The following is a 23117-nucleotide window of genomic DNA, read 5'->3' as shown; positions in this document are numbered from 1 at the left end:
AAAAAATTAGGAGTAAGCAGCCAACAGCAGCTTGGAAAATGTAATTCAAAATATCTCTGATTTATAAAAGTCGTACAGGAACATTGGAGCAAGACAACTTGTCTGAAACCACATTAATCACAGGATTGTACCTGGAGAATTCACAGTAGCCAAACCTGAATCTCACCCTCTCCAAACACAAGAGCTTTGCAAGGCATTTGGTTAAAAAATTATTTATTTTTTGTCATTGTGATCTTTGTTGATTATGACAATGCTGTGGTAAAATACTTTTGATTTTTTCTATGTTGCATTACAATTTCTGTCGTATCTTTAAAGTCATTAGGTTGTGACCAAAATCTGACTTTTAATCTTTTCATGAGGAGATGGCAGGATGAATTTAACCCTTCATGTTTTTCTAACCTCCTTCTATTGGCTTTGCCAATAATTACAAGCCAGGAGCAGTCATGGTGTTTTAGTCCTCCCTGCACAGCATGCTGGGCAGAGCACTCAGTGGTGGGGGTGGAATGGGGACACCCAGTGACACTGACACTGGTGTGTCCCCTCTGTGGTTTGCATCTCTTCAGGCTTGGACAGTCCTGAAGATGTTAGGATGATGAAAAGAGAATGTTCCTTCTTTTTGTGTCCCTCCCTGCCTTCTGTCTCCTCTGCTCTCCTGCCCCTCTGAGATGCAGATTTGGGATTTCTGATGGGTGGTAGATGTGCAGGGAATGATAATCATAATCCCAAGTGCAGGTAATCTGCACATATTAGTTCTGGTCAGGATCAACAAAAGCCTCCTAAATGGTTTAGAGTTACTTGATGCAGATCAATTGTTTATTTAATAAAAAAGTGGCCAATTCAACCCCACAGCACATGTTTTGTTTTATTTGTGGCCTGGCTTCCTGCAAAGGCATTTTTGAACAGGCCATGTGTATCCTATTGTGGTGGCAGGCACTTATCCATAGATTCTGTCTTGTCCTAAAGGGTTTCTAGGTTTGGTTTTGTTATTATTCTTCTCTTATTCTTCTTTTTCCTTTCTCCCACCACCTGCCACTACTTCCAAGAGTGAATTTTGTTGGGATCTTGTCCTGATTAATAAAAACTCCAGTCCAAGTCTCTGTCAGAAATAAACAATTGGAAATTTGGCTTCTTAGTCAGAGTTTTTCCTTATCTTCCTAAATCAAAACCTGCTTTAGAAATTAATTCAGATTCTCAGAGCTTCCTCTTAAGTCTCGTTCAGACTGACTGTGGGTTTTAAATACTGAAAAAAAATAATGTGATGTCTGTGCATATGGGAGCACATGGATTGGTAGAGATAACCCTTCTCAATGCCTCTAAAGTGTCTGAACACAACATTTTCTTCCATCCTCTTTTCTTAATGACTTTTTATTAATATTCATGGCTATGGTTAGTGTTCCTGGAATTGAATACACCTGGTGAAACCAGTCCCATTGCCTTCCAGATTTCTTGTTAAGCTTTATGTGGCTTCACACACTCTAAGGTGGGTCTTGTCTTCATGAAGATGTGATGGGCTTAAGGGTGAGGTAATAGCAGGAGGAATAATGGAATGGTTTGTGTTGGGAGCAGCCTTGAAGCAGTTCTATTGTTCCAACTCCCCTGCCACGTGCAGGGAATGTTCCACCAGACCATGTCACTGGGAGCCTCATCCAACCTGGCCTTGGACACTCTGGGTCTGTGGCCACTGAAACAACCCTTCAGCAGAATTTGGGAGAAGAAGGATTTCACCTGCTCATCACCAGCTGCTCAGGAAGGCTGTGCAGAGGGGATTGTTTGTATGGATCACCTCAGATGCTCTGCTTGGACAGCAGAGCTGGGTGCTTGTCCATGTGTCAGGGAACATCAGGAATTTTCTTTTGTAACATTCCCATGGATGCAACAGGGGATTGAGGAGGTGACTTCTTTCCTCCATAAGAAAATCCATCACTGTCTACAGATGAATTTACAGTGCTGGCACTGCCTTTTGTTTCAAGTACACAGCATTTTGTGAAGTGGAGCCTTGATTTAAAGGCCCACCAGGAACTAAAATTAAAACCACCACAGCATCCATTCTTCAGGTGGCATAAACAAGGATTCAAGGTGATTTTCTAAGAGGGCAACAGTCCACAGGACAGCAGGTCTTTCTGTTCCTCAGTAGGAAGTGGGTGCTCTTTGTGCCACTGAAAGGAAAACGAAGAGAAAAGCCCCTCTCCAGTGTCAGGATGAAAGAATCCTGGTGTTTCATGCATGAATGTGATGAGCAGACGTGCATCCCAGGGAGGGCTGTTGAGCATAAGTGGATGGGAATGCCAGGGGAGGGTTGGAGGTGCAGAACTGCAGGTTTAATCACATCTGATGATAATTGACCGTGGGGGGAGGTGGGCAGCACTGCTGGTGTAACTGAAAGGGGAGTGTGAGGGTGTGATGGTAATTAAGTGTGGGTGTAACACCCTGGACATAACTGGATGTGAGTGCCAGGAGTTGGGCAGTAACCCAAAGTGAAAGTGTCTGAGTGAGTTCATGTTAGTGCAGGCAGGAGGGGATGATTGGAGCTGAAGGTCAGTGTGTGTGTGAGATGGGGGTGGTGTGTGGGCAGAGGACTCCCAGTGCCAGGAAAAAGGGCTGCAAAATTAGTGGATGCAATTAATGAACCCAGTAGTGAACAGTGCTGGGTTAGTCTACAAAACATTGACTTCTTGCTCAAAATACTGCATGTATTTTTTTTTTCCTGTTCATGCTCTCAGTGTATTTTTTTTTTTTTTTAATGTATAGTTTAATCTGTCAGTTTACAGCAGGAAAGTTTGCACAAGGAATTTCCAATGACTGTTAGGGGATACTTGTGTCAGAGGTACTTGAAAATACATTTTTTTTTCACATGTAACATGTGTTTCTAAGAGCTGCATTAATCCAATCAAGGCAAAGAGCTAACACACCATAAACTATATGTAAAATCAAAACTAATTAGCACAGCTTGATTTTCACATATCAAACACATGCAATCAACAGCTCATAGACCTGAGACTGAGATGCCTCCAAGAAATTATCTGGAATGTTAATGCAGATAATGACTAAACTGCAACCTTGAAGACCATGTGTGAATCAAAAAAGAAGGTGCATTAATTCAATCCTTCTTTTCCCCTCCAAACTCGTTGTGCAGCTCCAGTTGTTTGTGTGCCAGAATGATTTAAAGTGATGCTACCAGCAACACACTCGTTGCCTTTTACCAATATATGAAAGTTTCCTATTATTTTCACCTTTCTTTTAACAGCTTCTCATTGAGACAGGCATGCACTTCTCTTCTTGTGCCTTAGGGCTTCTTGACACTTCAGAATTTACCAGAACAGCTATTCCAGAATTCTGGAATAAAACAGGCTACATGGGGGCTTTAATTAAGCAACTACTTGGGAACCATTATCCAGAAATAGTAAATTTCCAGGAGTAGAAAACCTTTACAGAAACAATGTTGCTGAGTGAGAGACATGGCATGGGACTGAGGAAAAATTGCTGCATTTTCTCAGCTCCACTGGAACAGCTGCTTTAACCCTCATTTTTAATGTTCATAAATGGAGACACAGAGCCATATTCTGGGTTTTTGCTAAGGATTGAAGTTAATCTCACTAGATTTTACTTGACTGTAAGGAGACAGCTTTAAAAATTGCAAAGGTTCCCTCTGCAAGGATAGAAAGAACTTTCAGTGGGAGCCTTGTATCACCCTGACATGTCTACCCAGATTGGATGGAAAAGCAGATTTTCTACATCTTTGTTTATCAGTGGGCTTTACAGATACCCATAGAACTCAAATAAAATGTTATAAATTGTCTTTTATGCTTAGTGATGTTCTCAATGAACTAAGAGGCTGTATCTCATAAGCTGCTAAATTAGGCTAAGTGGCAAAAAAGATGATTTTTGCTGCTTAATTTATGCTGAGAAGAATTTTTGAAGTCTTCAGACATACAAAATTGCACTTCCCCAGCAGTCTTGTCTCTACTGCAGAATTTTTTCCTTCCTTGTGCTGTGCTTTTTTTTGGCCTAGGAGGACTCAGCTAGTGTCACAGCATTTTTAGGATCACACTATGTTCTGACACTATTACAGGTGCTTGGTGTTGCTCTGCTGCCACAGCAGGAGCACACAGTGTCTGCCAGCAGCAGAAGGTCTTTGGATGTGGTCTCCACATTCAACACTTGCCACTGTTTTTAATACAAATACAGGTCTAGGGGGCACAGTAGCTGTCCAAAGGGAAATCAGACTCCCCCCTGTTCCCTCACTCCTGGTTTCACTGTCACTTAATTGCAGCATAAGGGGGTGAGATTGTTTTTCCTAAATTAGCCTGGAGGTTTAAGGGGCTTTATTGGGAGAGAAGGGCCTGAAATCTTTCAAATGGAGCAGGAAACTAACCCTAAATCTACATTTTTTTCTGGGAAAAAACCAACTCTTAGTTCAGATACACCTTGAATAGAAGTGGTTATGGACTGGAAGTGACACTGTCTCTCATCTTTTAGGAGAGATAATGGATTTAAACCCATTCCCACTTGTCCTGTCACTACCTGCCCATGGGAAAAGTTTTCTCCCTCTCTCAAAAGCCCCATTCAAGTACTGGAAGGCTGCAATGAGGTTATCCCAAAGTCTTCTCTTCTCCAGGCTGAACAGCCTCAGCAGTCCCATCCTGTCTCCATAGGAGTGCTCCAGCCCTTTGATAGTTCCCTGATTTGTGATTAACCTTCTTCTCTGCTGCAGAGGTGAGGTCAGATTCTGTTCCCAGCCTTGTCTGAGCTATGAGTCTGAGGATTCAGGTCTGAGCTGTGGCTGTTGAATCACTGAATGTGGTGTCTGCTTCCACACCCCCCCATCACTGCCACAGCCTCTGGTGACATCAGTGGCCCAAACTGGGGCCTTCAAGTGTAAATTTTAAGGAATGAATCAGTGCACACTCCCATAAAGGTTCCTGTTGGAAATGACTTGATTAAAAATAACACACTTAGGAGAGGTGTTTCAGCTCCAGCCAGACCTCATTAACAGAATCACTCTTGATGTTCTCCTTGGCAAGCCTGGCTTTAGGTCTGCTTCAAACTTGTTTATGAGGTTGTTTGAGGTTTGTGCAGCACACAAGATCTCCAGTTGGAAAAGTGTCACTGCATGAGGCTGTAATCCTTGCTGTGGTCAACGTGTTGAGAGTTTTATATTTCCTGACTGCAGGATCTTTCCATAAAGTGGAGGGGGGGAGGGGGATTATTGTGATTAGCCAGCTGGTTTATTAAAACTTCTGGAAGCCATGGTGAAGCTTTAATGAGATTATTGCATCCATAAACTGCAAAGTTTCTTCTGCTCTTTCTTATTATGGGGAAAGGAGATGACTGGCCAGGCCTTTCTCAGGCCATGTGAAGGGTTTTTTAGAGAATATAACTCTGGGTGTGAAAGGTGGCAGTGAGAGAGGGAGAGGCTTTCTTGGTGCACTCACCACTGAAAACCTGTGAGGTGTTTTTTCCCTTCCCCATGGTCTCTGGGGGTGTGAAGTGCAGCAGGAGCTTCTGGCAGCCACACCAGAAATAGGGACAGGAGTCCCTCCTTCCCTCAAGGTTAACCTGCAGGCTGAAACATGAGCAAGTTTTCCACAGGCTGGCCATGATCCATAGTCTGAAACCATATATTGCATTTATAGATCTTGTTTTGGCAGGGCCCTGAAGCACCTATGCAACATTTTTTGGTTGACTTCAGCCTGGTCTGGCTGTGTCCCCAGCCAGAGGCACACCAGGCTCCCTTTTCACTTGTGAGATCAGAGGAGCAGCACTTCCACATGATAATGGCAACATTTAGCATTTGTACAGAACAACAACATTTTGGCTTTTGCTTTTCAACTTCAACTCGCTCATTGCTCTGCCAGGTAGCAGAATAACATCAAGCAGTGCACAAGGAGGAGTGGGAGTGTGACCTGGATTTGAGGAAAAGCACCAGTTAGGTCAGCTGTAAGAATTCCTTGGCCTTTCTCTCCTGATTCCTCCTTCTTTCTACTAACTTGAAATGAAATGTGAAAAAATTACAGGCTGTTCCAGTAATTTCTGAATCTTCTCACTGTTTGTTAATTATGTTATTCTAGATCTAAATGTTCTCAATTTTTTAATTTCTTCTTTTTTTTATTATTTTTAATTGACTTCATTTTTTATTTGCTTTCACGTTCTATTTTTTATTTTTTTTTTAATGCAGGGTGGCATTTAGCCAACTGCCATTTAGCTTGAAGATGTGGAAAGAGCACCAGAAAAGCTTCACAAGAAAGAAGAAAAATATGCCAGGTTTTGTCCCTTCTTGGACTTCAGAAAAAGAAGAAATTAAAAAAAAAAAAAGATTCAAACAGTGGGAAACTCAAATATTTGCAACATAAGGAGTTATAAGTCCATCCTCTACAGCAGACAGCTTGGAGCTATCAGACCCCACTTCCTTGGCATCTGGCCCAAATGGCACAATCGAGTCATATCAGTGTCCATATGGGGCAGATTATTCTTCATTTGGGTGACTTTGATGCAAAAATAGACAATATCACACCTTCTGGTGTCAGGCTGCATCAGACAATGCTTCCATGTCCACCTCTTTGCAATTGCACCAGTAAATGATATTTTTGTTTTAAAAAGTCAGGAGGGTAAGTGGTGACACCCTCCAGTAGATACCCTCTGTACATCCCAAGGTGCTACAGGTCCTAGGAGCCATGCTAATAATTAAAAAAACCCTGATTAAACATTTCTAAAAGAAACTAGTGTGTGGTCTGTTTTGTAATGAGTGCAATAAAAGTTACTGGACCAAATTTATCCTTAACAAATGCAGGGCCAGAGGAGAATCCTATTTTTCAGTTGTTAGTGCAGCAAATATTTATATTATATTTTTTTGGGCATTGGTTCAGCAATTTCTGTTTATTTGTAACATAAATGAAGGGGAAAGGATGTAGTTAAATGAATAAGCCATATAAATACAGGCATTATAAAGACACAGGGTTGGCTATTAAAGTACTTAGGGAAGTAGTTATGAAGTCTCATTCAGCATTTATTTCAATCAGGAGCAAAATTATAATTGATTCAGTAGAAAAAGGGCCTGGCTTCAATTTTTTATTGCTGTCCACTGCAAAGTAATTGATTAATATTTTTTGGCCTTTTGATGCAACACAGAATATTCCTTAAATTTTCAGAGCAAAGCACCCAGTCATGCCATTTGAGATAGGCTAAAACCAATGTGACACAGGATCTCCTTCAAGGATGTGATTTTAATAGCCTTGTGTAAATGACTTTCCTTGTAGTACATGTATGGGGGAAAAAAGAGCAAATTTTGGAAGTATCCAAGTCAAATTCTGATGATAACCACACAGGACCAATTTACCATCAGTGTAGACAGGACTGGAAACACCCACAGATGGACATTCCTGGTAGGGAAAGCTGATGGGCAGGAGAATTTTATCCTCCCTGCTTTGTCATATTTGTACTGGACATGATCTTCAGCATCTTTACCCATTTCAGGGGTAAACCTACTTACCTGGACACTGTGCAGTATCCAACTTTTCCTGTAGGGATCTTCTACAGAAACAGCTGAAATTTTGGATTGTCCCTTTCTGCTGGCCTTGAGCTGACATTGAAGGGTAAATTTGCTCATCCTTTAGCACTGAATCTCTGTGCAAAGCTGGGATCCACGTTCTTGCATGCATGTGATTTAGAAAAGTCACTTTAAGACATTAGTCATCACAGGATGGTTTGGGTTGGAAGAGACCTTAGAGATCATCTTATTCCAACCCTCTGCCATGGGCAGGGACAACTTCCACTATCCCAGGTTACTCCAAGCCCCATCCAGCCTGGCCTTGGACACTGCCAGGGATCCAGTGGCAGTCACAGCTTCTCTGGGAATCTGTGTCAGGGCCTCACCACCCTCACAGGGAAGAATTTCTCCCTAATGTTTAATCTATCCCTGCCATCTCTCAGTGGGAAGCCATCCCCCCTTGTCTTGTCACTCCAGACCCTTGTCCAAAGTCCCTCTCCAGCTCTCTAGGAGCCCCTTTAGGTACTGAAAGGTCCTCTAAGTTCTCCCCAGAGACCTTATAAGTGGTCTACAGGAGGTTTTCATATCAAAAAAGAACTGTTAGCATGGCACAGAGAATAGGAAACATCCTGTGCTTGTGGCAGCTCAGCTTGTAACCTGCTGTAGACATAGCCTTGCTTTGAATGTTCCTCGTTCCTGAGCCTGTAAAGTGGTGAAGGGACCTTTTAGACTTACACTTTTATTTGGCCAAGAGGCCAGTAATCACAGGGATTTTTGTGATTATTGTTATACTCAGAATCTGATCTTAAGGCAAGGAAAAACATACCCAAATTTTCACTTGCAAAAAATGCTGCAGAGGTTAGAATCACAGAATATTTTGAGTTGGAAGGGAATCACAAAGATTATCAAGTCCAATTCCTGAGGTTTGTTTATTTAGAGAGTTAGCACAGGACATATCTGGTTCATAAATTATAAATGTATCATAAAGATGGAAAAGTTCTGCCCCCATCCCCTCCTCACCATGATCTCCAGTGTTCAATGTAAAGCAATTGAGCAGTCTGTGTCCTACAAACAGAAGTAGCAAATTAGTGGGTTGGAAACCTTCAAGAATAAGACATGAGGCAGGAATAACCTTGAATCACCAGATCCAAACTGCTGGTGAGGGACTGAGGAGTCTGAGGGGTTTTCAAAGGAAGTTTCCCAGCAGGAGTTGGAGACACCCAGAGCTCCATCTCCACCTCACTATATTCTGGGCTCACAGGACACTGGGGGTTCCTGTTATTGCAGATTCTGGGGGTCAGGTGATGTTAAGGAAAATGCTTTTTCTCCTCCTGCAATTATCAAGCTTCCAGGGAAGACCTGCATGTGGACACCAATTCCCTGCCAAGAACAGTTATATTCTCCCCAAATTCTCAGTGCATTTTTGGTGGGCAAATACAACCTGTGCCTCAGATTGCCCATAACATTTCATTGTTTTACTAAATCACCATGGCAGCAGTGGTTGTCCCACAACAGAAAACTTCTCCACAAGGAAAAGATGTTTGGATCAATGTGCTCAGGGTGTGGAACCTCCAGGCAAAGGAACCATTTCTCACTCTGTGGGACTGCCTGGTTTAGACCAGGGCTGTAGATCTGCATACAATACATGTTAAAGCCCAAAAGCTCCATCCCTTCCTCCATCTCTGACAGCACAGAATTATTCCACAAGTTTCTATTTTTGCTAATTGGCTGCAGCTCTGTAATTATGAGATAACCGCTCCAAATGAAATATTTGGGATTGGGTTTGAAATATTGTCTCTTCCTGCCTGCCTGGGGGATTTATGCAAATGCAGGGAAAAAAAAATCTACCCTAAGTCAAAAGATTCTGTGGTCTTATCCACCTCTTCCAGGACTTTATGAGCAGGAAGGAAGGTTAGGGCAGTTTTTCATTTCCTATGTGAATGTCAGAACTTGGAACAATAATGGAGTCTGGAATTGCTCTTAATAAAAAGTATGTTGGGATTATCAGTAGAATGGAAGGGAAATGCATCAGGTGAGATAGGAGATAGAAAAATAATTTTCCTGTTACAAAGTAGTTTTCTCCCTTTAAATGGCATCAAGGGCTAATCTGTTTAGTATCCAAGCAAACTATTTATCTGGTAATATATTTTTCTGCCAAAAAAATAAAAAGTCCATCTGATATTATTAGGATATAAACAGACTGTGTGTGTCTACGTGCATGTGTATTGTCTTATTTTTTTGTATTTTTGTTGTTGTTTTTTTGGGTTTTTTTGTTTTGATCTTTGTGTGGATTCTGCTGTTGCTGTTTTGGTTTTGTTTGTTTTTCTTTCTGGCTTCAAATGATAAAAAAGCTGATTAACTGTGCATCTGATAGCCACTGTCCATAGGTCGAAGCACAAGCTATAGATTAGAACATTTAGAAGACTCAACAGACAAGAATTTAATTTCAAGTATGAACTTTAAGAGCTTCAGCTGACCTTAGTTTGGAAGAAGAGATGAGAGAGGTTCAAAGTTTTACACTACCTAAGTATCCCAGGACAAGCCAACTACAGCACCTGGGGAAAGGTGGTTTAAAAATAACCCTTAAGCATATAAAATTAATAATAATTTGGTAAGGCTTTTAATTTCCAGCAATTTGCCCTGGTCTGAGCAACCTGTGGAAGGTGTTGCTGCCCATGGCAGAGGATTCGGAACTGGATGAGCTTCCAACTAAAACCATTCCATGATTCCATGAAGAGTTAACACAAAAAGTATTCCATGCCCAGAATTCAGTGTAGAAATTTGGAGACTTTGTCAGATTTCCCTGTTCATATGTAACCAAATGCCATAAAATGCATGCATGGTGCTTTACATATGCAGATCCAGTTAGGTGATCTAGGATGCACATATATGTTTAAACAGGGGAGGAGGAGAATGACAGTGAATCATTGTTGGAGAAAAAGAAATGCACTTGAAATCAAAACTTGCTTCTGGGAAGTACAAATATGGAAAAGCAGTATTTGTTACTGCAACAACACTCATGATGAGGACCTGATTAAACAGTGTAGATGAATGTCTGACTTTCTGATGGTTAAAATTTGGTGATATGAATTCACTCTTAGTGTGGTGAATACCTCTAATCCTAATTAATTTGCTCAGTGTTTGAGATTCATTACTTTAGGTGGCTAATCTAAATATTAAGATTTAAGCCAAAGGCTTTGACCTGTTCAGGATTTGGTACACCTGAAGTTTTCAAGCATTAATCGTATTGCTACAGTGTCTTCCCTCATCTCTCCTTCACCTGTCCTTTTGGTGCCACTATTGAACAAAATTGTGCAGCAGGAAGCCACACTCCCACCACTTGGATGTCACCTAAATCCTCTGCCTGTATTTTGGCACTGCCAGATGAAGCCAAGCATGCAAATACATAAAGTGTCACTCAGAGAAAAAGGGAGGTGGGTTTCTGTTGGAGTGTTGTTTTCAGCATGCAGGTGACTGTGGCTCTCCAAGTATTAAACATCCTATGGGAAGCAGCAGTGGAGAAGAGAGAGGGTGCCAGCTCAGCTCACACTCACATTCAATTTTAATCAGAAACCCCAGAAGTTCCAGTTCAGAGGTCAAATTTAGGTTATTTTGTCTCACCCCTGACCCTGCACTCCCAGTTGTACCCAAGTTTGTGAAGCTCCTCTCACCTGCCCACCCCTCATTTATCCCTAAATTGTACCTGGGGCTGTGTGTGTCCCTGCTGAGCCAGCTGCTGTTGTGCCTGATCCACGGTGTCAGGTGCCCAAGCCAGGCTTGCACAGGCTGCTCCTAACTCTGCCAGTGTGGGTTCAGCTGAAAAATCATGGTCCTGAAAAACACATGGTTTGCCTTCCCCAGAAGGCATCTTCCTCTTTAAAATCTATTCTGTAGCACGAGATTTGGGGCAAAGGAGGAGAATCAAGGAAATAGGGACTTATCCTTCATTCCTAACACCAGGCACAGGCTGTTCTGCAGGGAGGAATGCAAATTTTATGGGACCAGGGGAGAAAGAGGCAAAATTGCTTTGCAGCTGGCTTGTGTGCTGGGATGGAAGGCTCCTTCTCCTGTCATCATGTATGCACTGTTAACTGGCAAGTCACAGAGTAAAACATGCACACAGTCCCTGGAGAGCTCTTTGTCAGCCCTGATGGTGCCAGCTGACTCATCAGGGAGCTGAAATGTCATTTGGGTTACTCCATCAAGTGAGTACCTGCTGCTTTCTGTGGTGTCTCTTTTGGGTGTTTGCAGTAAATGAACTGGATAACATTCTAAGGTGTCACTCCAAGTACAGAGGAGCACAGGCTCCATCAACCCTTTATAGACATTCAACCTTTTTAATAACAGAATAATTAGGAGACTTCTAAAAGATTCACCTAAACTTTATTTATTCATGTTTTGAAGTAGCTAAACCAAAATCAGGAATGTGGCACTGCTATGACTTCAAATGCAAGCAAGGTCAGAAAGAATCACAAAATCTGATTTTTGGCTCCACAAAACCTTGATGATAATTCCCACTCAAATCATCCAGGATACTTGGCTTCTATCAGGCATTTTCTGGAGCTGTAACATTCAGCCCCTGGATTTTCTGGCTGTGCACACACACTCACTGTCAATGAAAGCAAATGGCTACAGGGGATTCCAAGTCCTAAATTTAATAACGAGTAAGAATTAAAATAAACAGTGACTTTGCATTGGTGCAAAGGCTCTGGCATGGAGATGCCAATGGTGAGCTGAGCTCAGCACAGATTTGGGCATTATCTGGCCAGTTCCTGTAAAGGCAGAGAAGGGAAAACACATTTTCTCCTCACCCTCTTCTTTTCCTCACCCTCATTGCACCTGTGAAGTCTCAGACTGCTTTCCCTCTTTTTTTCTTTCTTCCCTTTTCAACTCTCCAGCTGCTGCTGAAAAGGGAATTTCCAAAGCATCCAGGATCCCAAGAGCAGCATGCTAGGAATAAATAGCACAAAGACAAGTCATTCCATGGCAAATACCACTCAGTAGGAAGCAGGAAAGCAGAAGCAGTAAGTATGCCAGTAATTCTAATCAATATGCCCTCTTTGCATGTCAGGCTCCAAATGCAGAACAAAGTTGGTTAAAATGCACGTCCTGGGACATTTTAACATCTGGAACTTTTTATGTATTCATGAAGATTGTGAGTCAGATTCAAAAAGCTGTTTAAACAAGTGTGTTGATACACATAAGGTTTACTGTATATATAGAAAAAAAGCAGCATTGTTAACATGTTTTTTTGTATCCCTGCCAACCTCCTGCCAACTGGGGATGGAGTGTAGGTTGTTGGCATGGATTCCTAAATCTCTCATTGGAATGGAAACTTCCCAGTGCTGGTTCAAAGGTTAGCTGGTTGTTTGATTTAAGCCAAGTAGCCTTAGAATACAGGGATTTATTTTTTCATTGAAATAAGCGTTTATGTTGGTAATTTTCACATTTGGTTTTGGTTGTTACTGGAGATGTTTATTTGGGCTTGAAACAAGTGGTCTGGTTGACTTGGTACTAAAAGAGCCTGATTTAATTTGGGTAAGACTTGCATTATGGCAGGAGCTGATTGTTTTTGAAGGGATTAAGCTCTCTTCATGCTGGTTGTATATAGATTAGGCTCCTAGTCCTGATTAATCAACGAGAAACCTGCTTTAGGGTGGAGTGAATCACTGTCTGGAGGTTCCTACTTCTTTGGTATTGAACCCATACACAGAAACTGGAAGACTGACAGACTGGCTTGTTCCAAATCTTAGCTCTGACTTTAGTGTCACCTTGAATAGGTGTTGGTGAGATGAGCTTCACGTGTCCCTCACAGATAGAAACCTCAAACCTATTGAGAAATCTCCAGTTGTTTAGGAAATGAAATTTGTTTGCAAATTCATTTTGGCTTTAATAAATGGGAGTGAAGTATCTATTTATTTTAAAACGATGTGTTTAGTGGAGTGTGAAGCTGCTCTTCATTTCATGAACCCTTCCACCAGCAATTTCATATATTCCAAAATAACTGATCAAAAGGGTTGGAAAGAAAAACTGCAGCCTGAGCCCTGTGGCTCACTATGAAAGTGATTTCCTGGGGGCAAAGCAGAGCAAAAAGATTTACTTTTCCCCCCACTTCTTCACCAGCCATGAGGGACTCCCTACTTTAGGGAACCCACCAGGTAGTTTTCTATCCAAGAGAATGAGTTTGAGCAATAATTAATTAATTAATCAATCACTATAAAGCACTCTGAGATTTTACAATAATCCAAGGCAAATGTAATAATACTTAGGTATATGGCAACTATAAAGATAATGCACATGTAGAAAGAAATAATATTTTATGAATATGTTCACAATATCCTCACTTAGTACCCATTTGGTTTGATGGCTCTTAAAATCCCTCTTGAGTTGAAATGTTATGTTGTGTTAGCTCCCTGTAGACCCATAAAACATTCAATATGACTCATTCATTCTTAAACTTATTTATTCTTCTTTAAAAAAAATAGTTTTCCATGAACAAATATCTTACTGTAAGTATCCTGTCAGAAGATGCTTGCAGCCAGTTTTCTGGTTAGAGTTAAGGTGTTAAATTATGCCTCAGTGCTTTTTTTCAGATGGAATTTAGGTGTTTATAGTTTCAAAGTCTAAATTTAAGGAGGTTGTTATGGATTCCCTTTGTATGCAGTGGGTAAGACAGGTAATTCTGAGATCAATACACCTAAAATATGAATTTAATATAGCTGAGATGAAAGACTTGCTGAAAGAGTCTATTTTTCTTAGTTGGGAAACTTACAATTTTAATTGCAAGCAACCACTATACTTTTAGGTTTGTTAGCATGACTAAAGTCATCAAGACTTCAAACACACTCAGGTGAAATGAATGCCACCTATAGCTTCCATTTTTTAAAATAAGACAACACAATGGATTTCTTTATTTTGCTCTGTTTGAGTACAATAGTTACTTAAGTCTTCTCACCACAGAAGCTGAACAATCTTCAGCATAGTTAGCTTCACAACTGGATAAAGCCAATCAGTCAATTAAATTCCATGGAAATGAAAATGTAGTAGGAGTTTGGACCCAACATCCAATTTGATACCACAAAGAAAGATGATACAGGAGAGGGATGGATTTCAGTCTCTTAACTCAAGACACATTCCCATCCCTGAGGGTGATCAAGGCCAGGGGCTTTGTGTTTGAAGGGGGCTTAAAGGTCATCTTGCTTCAAGCCCCTGATGTGGGCAGAGTGCCTTCACTGGACTGAGTTTAGCTTATCTTCACTTGGGCAGCTAAAATCAAGGGACACTGATGACTTGGGTTAGTGACTCATGTGTTGGTCCTCACCCCTTTGAAATGCTCCAGGATATTTCCAATGACTATGGAGTTGTTGGATGTACCACTAAAAATATTTTAAACAGAGCTTTTTTTGGGGTGGAAGCTGCATACACCTGTTTCTTGAAGTCTTGGGCTTGAATTTTGCAGAAAACATTGAAATTTCTGTAAAAAGATCATCTCTTCTGAGATTTCTTCAACATCTGCTTCTCATCCCATCACAAATGCTGCCCATCTTTAGGATGCTTTGGCATTTCCACTTCCAGTCTCAGCTTGCAACCAGCAGTAAAAGAACAGAGGAACTTGATGAAGTCTGGTTTGAGTTTAGGTGTAAAAATGACTGAGGCTCATCTGCTTTCTATCTTGTATGAATTGCTGGCTAGTCCTTCTCAGTCAAGATGTTCAAGTGAAGATTATTACATTTTTAAGGAGATTGTGTAGGGGCCTAGAATAGGGGCTGGGTTAAAAGAACCAGGAGATCCTTCTCTCTGTGCCTCCTCTATAAATCTCTCATTATCAAAATAATGTCTCGTTTGTGGTCTTGGATGGCTCTGCCTTGAATGAGTCATATTTCTTTTGATACAGATGATTCATATCACTTCTTGTACAGCCCAGGCTTGATCTGCAGAAAAGCTTAGCAATAGAAAAGCTATAGCAAACCGGCTCCGCACATGCTCCAAGTTTCTGATAATCAGTCTTTATTTAATTAAGCTTCATATCTGTCTCGTGAGGTAATTATTATTATTTTACAAGTTGTACTTGATTATAAAAAAGGAAAACCCCACAGATATTTGAGATGGATGAAAGTGATGGGAGGTGTTATTGTAAAGATCTGGATTCAGAAGTGTTTCCCTTACTATTGCTCCAAAAAAACAAAGCCTAATGCAAGTTGTAGATAAAAATTCAACAAGCCAACAAGTGTCTGTCTGCTCTCAGACTTCATGGCCATGGTTTCTTAGGCTGCTGCCTTCAAAGGGTAATAATCTCTCTCTTCCTCTGCCAGTGAACAGCACTGTCCAGCACTCAAAGTGGGAGGAAAGGGAGGTTTTTCAATTTAAACTTTGTGGTTTCTGCACTCTTGCAGCACACAGCTAAGACTGAGTATGGTTTCTGCATGTGGAGGAGCTACCAATAGTGCAAATTAACAGGATTCAGCCTCCAAAAGCTGTAAGTATGTTTGGGGTGAAAGAAGTTGTGAATGAAACCCAGATGAGGGAATATGGAGTTAAGGAGTCATTTGAGACAGTTTGCCAATTGTGACCCTCTTTGGTTCTCCTTCAGCAACGTGATCTCCACAGCTGAACCTGGCAAGTTAAGATGTGTGTTCTCTTGATATTTTGTCTTTCACTCTGGTAATCAAACAATGAAAATAGTTTCACCTTAAAAAGCCACCAAACAGTAAAAAGCCCAAAAACTAATCATGTGTTAATTGTATCCCTTGTGTAAAATCAGTCAAAATCATAAACATCTGTGAAAGTCCTGCACCTTCCCACATTAGAAAATAATTATTTTTGTTTTCTTCTCAATGTGTTTTCTTTTACATCATTAAAACAAAGATAAATTAGCCTGCAAAGTCTAATTGCATTGGATTTCTTAACAGTTGCTCTGAGGTACCTGCAGATATGATCCAATATAAGATTTTACCCTATTCATTATGACACCTTCAAAGATGAAAGTAGAAAATAAATAATTTTAAAATAAGAATATAAATAAGATACCTAAATGATGCTTGATAATATCACAGAAAGAGAAAAGAGCTTACTGAAAACCAAGCTGCCCTGTCTGTTCAGACACCCAAGCTGGTTTGCACCTATGATTATTTTCCTGATTGAACTTAGATGCTTGATCTTCCCATGCCAGTATTTCAATATCTGTCTAAGTGGGCACTTGGAAAAAAATGAATTATGAGATGACACATCAGATAATTTCTACCAAATATAACGATGCTAACCAAGTGAATAAAGTAAAAACTCACAAACCTTATTTCACAAGGGGCTTCTGCTCTGAAATGCTACATAGAAACATAGAATTGTTTAGGTTGGAAAAGACTTCTAAGGTCATTGAGTCCAAGCCTTCCCCCAGCACTGCCAAAATCACCACATGCTCCCAAGTGCCACATCTACACTTCTCAAAGCCCTTGCAGGGATGGTGACTGCCCTGGACAGCCTGTTCCAGACCTTGAATAGTTTTCCTGCTGCTGTTGGCTTTAGGTGGGAACCATTCAGAGACAATGATCTCAGGTAGATCCCAAACTGGGGAAGGCATCTGATCTTGTAATTACTGCATATACATATAAACAGGATGTTGGGGCTTGGTTTGGAGATCATTGAAATTCTTTTTTCTGTAGAGCTGTGACCACCTGCTCTATCACATGGACTAAATTGGCTTTCCTAATTCAGTCCCTTGCTTACCAACATTACAGACACAGACATTGGACTCCATCACATTGTGAATACAGAGTCACACTGATACCAGTGAAACAGATGAAAAGCCACTTTTCTTTTAGCTGTAGGTTCACAGAAATATCTCAGAAGGAGCTGGCAGACTGGAAACTTGCAGAGATATTGTGTCTGTTTGCATGGATAAGCAGAGATTAATTTTCCAGGTCACCATCCTTTTGCAAAGCATACAATTGAAAAGAAATAAAAACCAAACAAATAAAATTACAAACCTAAAACTTCAGAGAATCTTGAAACAAAACCTCATAGTTTTGTCAAGAAAAGCAAGTCCCAATATCAACCTATAAATTAAATATCTAGAGAGAGAGATACAGCTGTAATTAATTCAGTGATAATGAGGCAATCAATACACTGACACTTTCTGATTTGACAAGGATGGTTACTGCATCACCATTTATCTCCTAGTTCCCCAATAGTCAATGCCTTTAATGAAAAGTCTTCTTTGACTCTTTCCCACTTGATGTTTCAGCTTGTTTGAACTATTAGCTCCAATTTTGTCAGGCTGGAATGTTATGGAGCAGGCTGCTAGGATACTGCAAGATTCATGGGCTTTGGATATTGTACCACAGTAAAACAGCTGGAGGGGAGGGGAGAACTGGTATGGTGAGTAATGGCAAATGCATCCATCACAACAAAGAAACTTCTATCATCCCCACTGGCAAAACTGTGAGTTACTGAACTACCAAGGATGTGAGCTGAGGTTTTTGAATGATGGCTATATATACTTTCCCCTTAGAGGAGTGATCTTGGTTTGGACTGATGATATTTGTTGCTATCAATGATGACAATGAACATCTGTGCTCGGTGGTAGCTGCTTGTAATTTCTTTGCCAAACACATCCACTCACAGGACAAATAGATGCATTTTAAAATTAGTAATAAATAAGACCAAAAAACCAAGCTAGATGTAGTACTGTCCAGCCATCTTTGAAGAAATTAGTTTTGTTTTTACTGACCTAGTAGCATCACTGAGTCTATTTATAACATCTCCTACATTTTATTATAAAGCTTTTTAGCAGTGAGGTACAATATACCCATGGGGCAAAAAAACTACCAAGCTATGAGCTCAGTTTGTCACAGAATAGTTGCCTTTCTTCAAAATGGTATCAGTGCTTGTATAAAAAGCACCAGGAGAGAAACTGTGGGACAGTTGATGTTAATGGTGAAAGTCTTTTTGACTTCTAAAAGGACAAGAGCTCACCTGCTGAGCACAGCTCTGAGGCTGTCTCCAATTTTGGTTTGCATTTGTGAACTGTGTTTGTAATAGTGAAGAGGATTGAAGCACCAGTCAATTTGGTGTTTAAAAAGCTTAGTTTCCTTAGGGTGGAGTATGAGTCAAAATTTTGAACTAGCTTTGGTTCCCAACCCTTCATATTGGTTTAATTATTTTGTTTTCATCATTACATTGCTTAATAGATCTGGGGAAGGTTATCATAAACGATCATGTTACATGACTTTCAGATGTATGTGTAAAGTCAAACTGGATAATTATAAGGAATTTTTATTGTCTTAGTCATGTCTTTGTATAAGGCTGTAATTCATAACCATCTTCCTTTTTTTTTTTCCTTCCTGTCCCAGTTCCTTAAGTGTGAACTAAAAAGTCTGCAGAATGAGGGAAAGACAGAAACATAAGGCAAGCAGCAGTGAGCACATCTCAGAACTCAGAAAAATTATTTAAGGAGGATGTACACCAAAGAGAGTGCCCAGAGACTATTTCATTTTTCAACACCGGTGTCAGGGGAGCAGCTAAAACATACCACCCAAAGTGGAGCCATAATTATGAGAAGTGAACTAATAATGGGTAAGTGTATAAAAACAAAGACTGGGAAGAGACAGTCAAAATAAACTAGGGAATGAGGCCACTTCAAGCACCGAGGCTAAACTCAAAGATAGAAATGTCACAGATCCCTAGGAAGTGATGTAACTTTGTGAGGGACAACTGGCATTTGTTCCCACCACTCAGGACCCTTGAAATCTTCTCCCTCTGGGCTTTTGCAGTGAAAAGAGTCTTCAACTCTAAGTCTTAAATATCTGAATCAAGTTTGTATTTAAAATCCATTAACATTATACTGTGGGTTTGAAGTAGCCCCAGTCTGTATCCAGCAGGAGCATCCAGTGATGCAGGGCAAGGATGGCTGCCCTCTAAGTGGGGTCAGAGCTGATGCCTAGAATTATTTAGATTTCATGCACCTTTGGTTCTGGACTTTGCTCCTTGTTCTCCACTAGTTTCAGTTGTATAAGATGTAAAGGAACATATTTAGATCTTGTTTTGTGTGTGAATAAGCAAGAGAGAGAGAGATAGAGGTTCAAATAGCCACTTGGGTCTCTGACTATGACAACATATCAACTTAAAATAGTGATTAATGGATTTAGATTGTTAGTAGGCTTGAAGGATCCAGCCCTACTCACAGTGTAGTAAAAGGAGAGAAATTTTTACAGTGTTGAATTTCTCACTCCAGCAAAACCTCCATTGCAAGTTTACTCTCACCAGCTGCATCAGGAGTGTCCCTTCACTGTCATCTTCTTTAGGTGACAGAGGGAGTGGTGAAATCAGAAATTCTAGTGTGGGTTTTCCTTTTTTGAATAATATATATATAAATTTATTCTAGATAACTAAATCCCAAGCTTTACTGAGTCATCTGAGACAATGATGCTGCTGATTTGCTGGCTACATCCCAGCCAGGTTATTAGATACTGAGCAACCTGCTCTGGTGGAAGTGTCCCTGTCCATGGCTGGGGGAGTGGAGCTAGGTAGTCTTTAAGGTCTCTGTCAACCCCAACCTGTCTGTGATCCTATAATGTGACACAGGACATATAAAGGACATGGACTCTTGATTAAATATCCTACATTAGCACAAGTGGCATTAGACACCTATGGCTGAGCACTTGAATCCAGCTTTTAGTTAATGCTGTCAGTGGAGCTCGAAGAACAATTCATCTTCTTTTAAGAAAGATATTTAGGCAACATCTATTCTAGGAAATAAAACACTGTCAGGACCCAAGGGTGGAAATGGTTTTGGCTGAATTAGCACAGACCAGGAAGTCTTCCAAACTGAGAGTTTGAATCTGCCCATCTCATTTTGGAGGCTGGGAGAGTTTAAATGATACTCTGGCTAAACTGTTGGCAAAATGATTCTGGCATGACTTTACTGACTGTACTGCTTACATCTCCACTGATGATAGGAGCAGAAAAAACTCTTGCCTGATTAGACACTGCTTGTAGACATCAAAGTTGGGTCTCTTAGTCTTGAACAGGATGCTACCCCTGGAGAAGGATGGGGGCAGCCTGCAGCCCAGGGTGTCAAGGACCCCTTTGGGAATGGGAACGTGAGCCCAAGAGCTGGGTCAGGGCCAGGATCAGCCCCAGTGAATGCAGCCAGGGTTAGACCTGAGCCAAGCTCAGGTCTGCAAGTGCTTCAGCTCCTGTCAAGGGTAAAACAGCACTTCTATTGGCCTGTTCAGTTTGGCAGATGATTGAATAAGATATTTGTTTGTCAGAGCTGTGATCTCAGAGTTGCTCTTAACTGACTAAGTTGCTTTTTGTATTGCAGTATGAAGACCTGAAGCCACAAATCTCCTGCCTCTTTTTCATGCTGTCTCCTTGTTTGGTTGGTTGAGTTTGTGTTCTTTCACTATGGTTGTTGTTTTTCACCGGGCAATCATCTGAATTATTTGCCTGAACTTTCATTGTCTCCCTCTCTTCATCCTCTTCAGCAAGATTGGTTTGGGGTTCCAGCTCAGAGTGAGGTTCCATACCTTAGGGATCCAGCTCAGGGTGGAATTCCATAGTCCCAAATGATAACAGCAAGGGAAGGGGCAGAAGAGCCTTGGGTGTCACAGCCAGTATTTATGGGCAAATATGCTTGGAGTGTCTCAAAGCAGTGCTGAGCCCCAGAGTGGGGATGCAGGATGCTCACTGTAGTGGAATACAGCTGAGTCTGAGTATTCAATTGGGCTTTTATTATTCCTGGTATTAAGGAATTATCCAGGGAAGATAAGAGAAAGGAAGAAATAAAATCTAAAATAATTCCTCCAAAGCCAGTGTACATTTCCTAGGCAACAGTGAGGAAAATAATAGAAGTCTAATCATATAATTTAAGCTCTGTTAATGGGAATGGCCTCTTCTTGTAATTATCTCAGCAATACATTTTCTCCCTCTTTTTTCTTTTTCTATTTACCCATTACCTTTTAACGTTAAATAGCATCAGCAATAAACAGGAAAAAATGGAGATATTTTCTATCTACAGTAACGAGCTGAGCAGAAGTGCAAATCAGCAGCTCACTCTGGAGTTTGAAGCTGGGATGTAATTGAATTTGACACGAAAAACCTGCATCTGAATTTCAGTGGTAGGTCTAAGGCAGGGTTTGGCTCTAACTGGTGTCAGAACTTTTAGTTTAGACCCTATGGAGAGACAGTGGAAGGTATCAACTCCAAAACTCTTACCTAGTGATAATTAATGCTTAAGACATGCTAATAATCTGCTCTCAAGATTACAAAATAAATTGAATAGTTATGCAGTTTATGCTGGAAAAAATAAAAAGTTTAGATCTCTCTTCTGAGCATGAATCTGGATTGGGTGGGACAGACAGACTGTGCACTGTAATTGGGATCCCGTGCCAATCCATTCATTTCACTGCCACTGCTCCTGATTTACATTGGCAGCAAATGTTTTTCCACATCACTAAGAGATACACTTCTATTTAAGACAGATTTATTTCATGGGAAAGGGAAACGAAGTCCTCCTATGAATACTATCTATAAAAAAAAAAAAAAAAGCTTTGCCTCCTTTCCCTTCTACCCCCTGCTCCCTCTCCTTTTTGTAATGCTGGAGGTAATGAAACAAAATTTGTTGCTACAGATCTAAACATGACAATTCGGCAATTTTTATTTCCTTAGTTCAGCTGAATTTGTTATTCTCCTACAGCTCTGTAATTGCCTTTTTTTTTTCCCCAGCTATTGAGTTCACACAGGTAGAAGAAAGACTGCTTTAGATCTGAACTTGATGCTGGAGGTCGTTGGGAAGATTATGTAACACAGCTCAAAAAAGCTTTACAAACTGTTCAAATAACAGAACATTTCTAGTACAGTGCAGGAACATAAAAGTGGAACCAAACAAACCCAAACCATTTTGCAATTACTGACAAAATCGTGCATTGGCAGAAAATGTGAAAGCATAACAGGAGGGGAGAAGGTTGGGTTTTTTTTTTTTTCCCCTCTCTTTTCTTTCTTTTTTTGTCCTTTTTTCCCCTTCTTTCTTTTTTCTTGCTACAAATAAAGCAAATGCATCTCAGTTTTTGAAACAACCTGCACACACATCCACTTCCCCTGCCTCACTGCTTCCCTTTGTATTCCTAGCACCAGGAAAAGATAAAATAACATTAGCTCCACGAGTAAATTAAATGATGGATGTTACAGTTCCCTTTTTTCCAAATCTAACTCTTTAAGCCTTAGTTTAGAAGCTTAAATGTGGAATGAGAGACTATGTCCTGTTTCTCCCTGCTGGGTTCATTTAGGATAAAACCCAGGCTGCCCTGCATTTTAGTTGGAGACTTGCACACAGTGGGGGTGATTGGACTTTCTCTGCCCAAGGCACAACATATGCTACTTCCCATCACTTTAATAGGCATTAGTTCCGCAGACAGCACTGGTCAAATGTACATTATTCACAATCACTTTAATGCAAATATGCAAGGATGAGAGAGAAAATATGTCACAAAGAAAGAATCGGCCATTTCCATTCTTTTTTTGATTTTCTTTTTCTATCACAGCATCTCTTCTTTCGACACACTTGTGTGTATACATGGATGTGCAATCATTGTATTATTTTAGGAAGATTTTGTTTATTTTTTTTATGGAAGGTCTTAAC

The 23117-nt window shown here is 40.6% G+C and overlaps 1 long non-coding RNA gene across 2 annotated transcripts; it reads left to right on the top strand.

Moving 5' to 3' along the window:
* The first annotated feature begins 17734 nt into the window (after positions 1 to 17734).
* On the top strand, positions 17735 to 22440 carry LOC306798323. 2 transcript variants are annotated; one of them, XR_013773320.1, is made up of 3 exons: positions 17735 to 17854; positions 18852 to 19051; positions 22205 to 22440. It is a non-coding gene; the product is annotated as an uncharacterized lncRNA (long non-coding RNA). The 2 variants fall into 2 exon arrangements; XR_013773321.1 differs by having other exon boundaries at positions 17780 to 17854; positions 18829 to 19051.
* Positions 22441 to 23117: the final 677 nt, after the last annotated feature.

Source organism: Erithacus rubecula, assembly GCF_903797595.1.
Source record: "Erithacus rubecula genome assembly, chromosome: 2".
Lineage (NCBI taxonomy): Eukaryota > Metazoa > Chordata > Aves > Passeriformes > Muscicapidae > Erithacus > Erithacus rubecula.
This window is presented reverse-complemented; position numbering and strand designations above follow the sequence as displayed.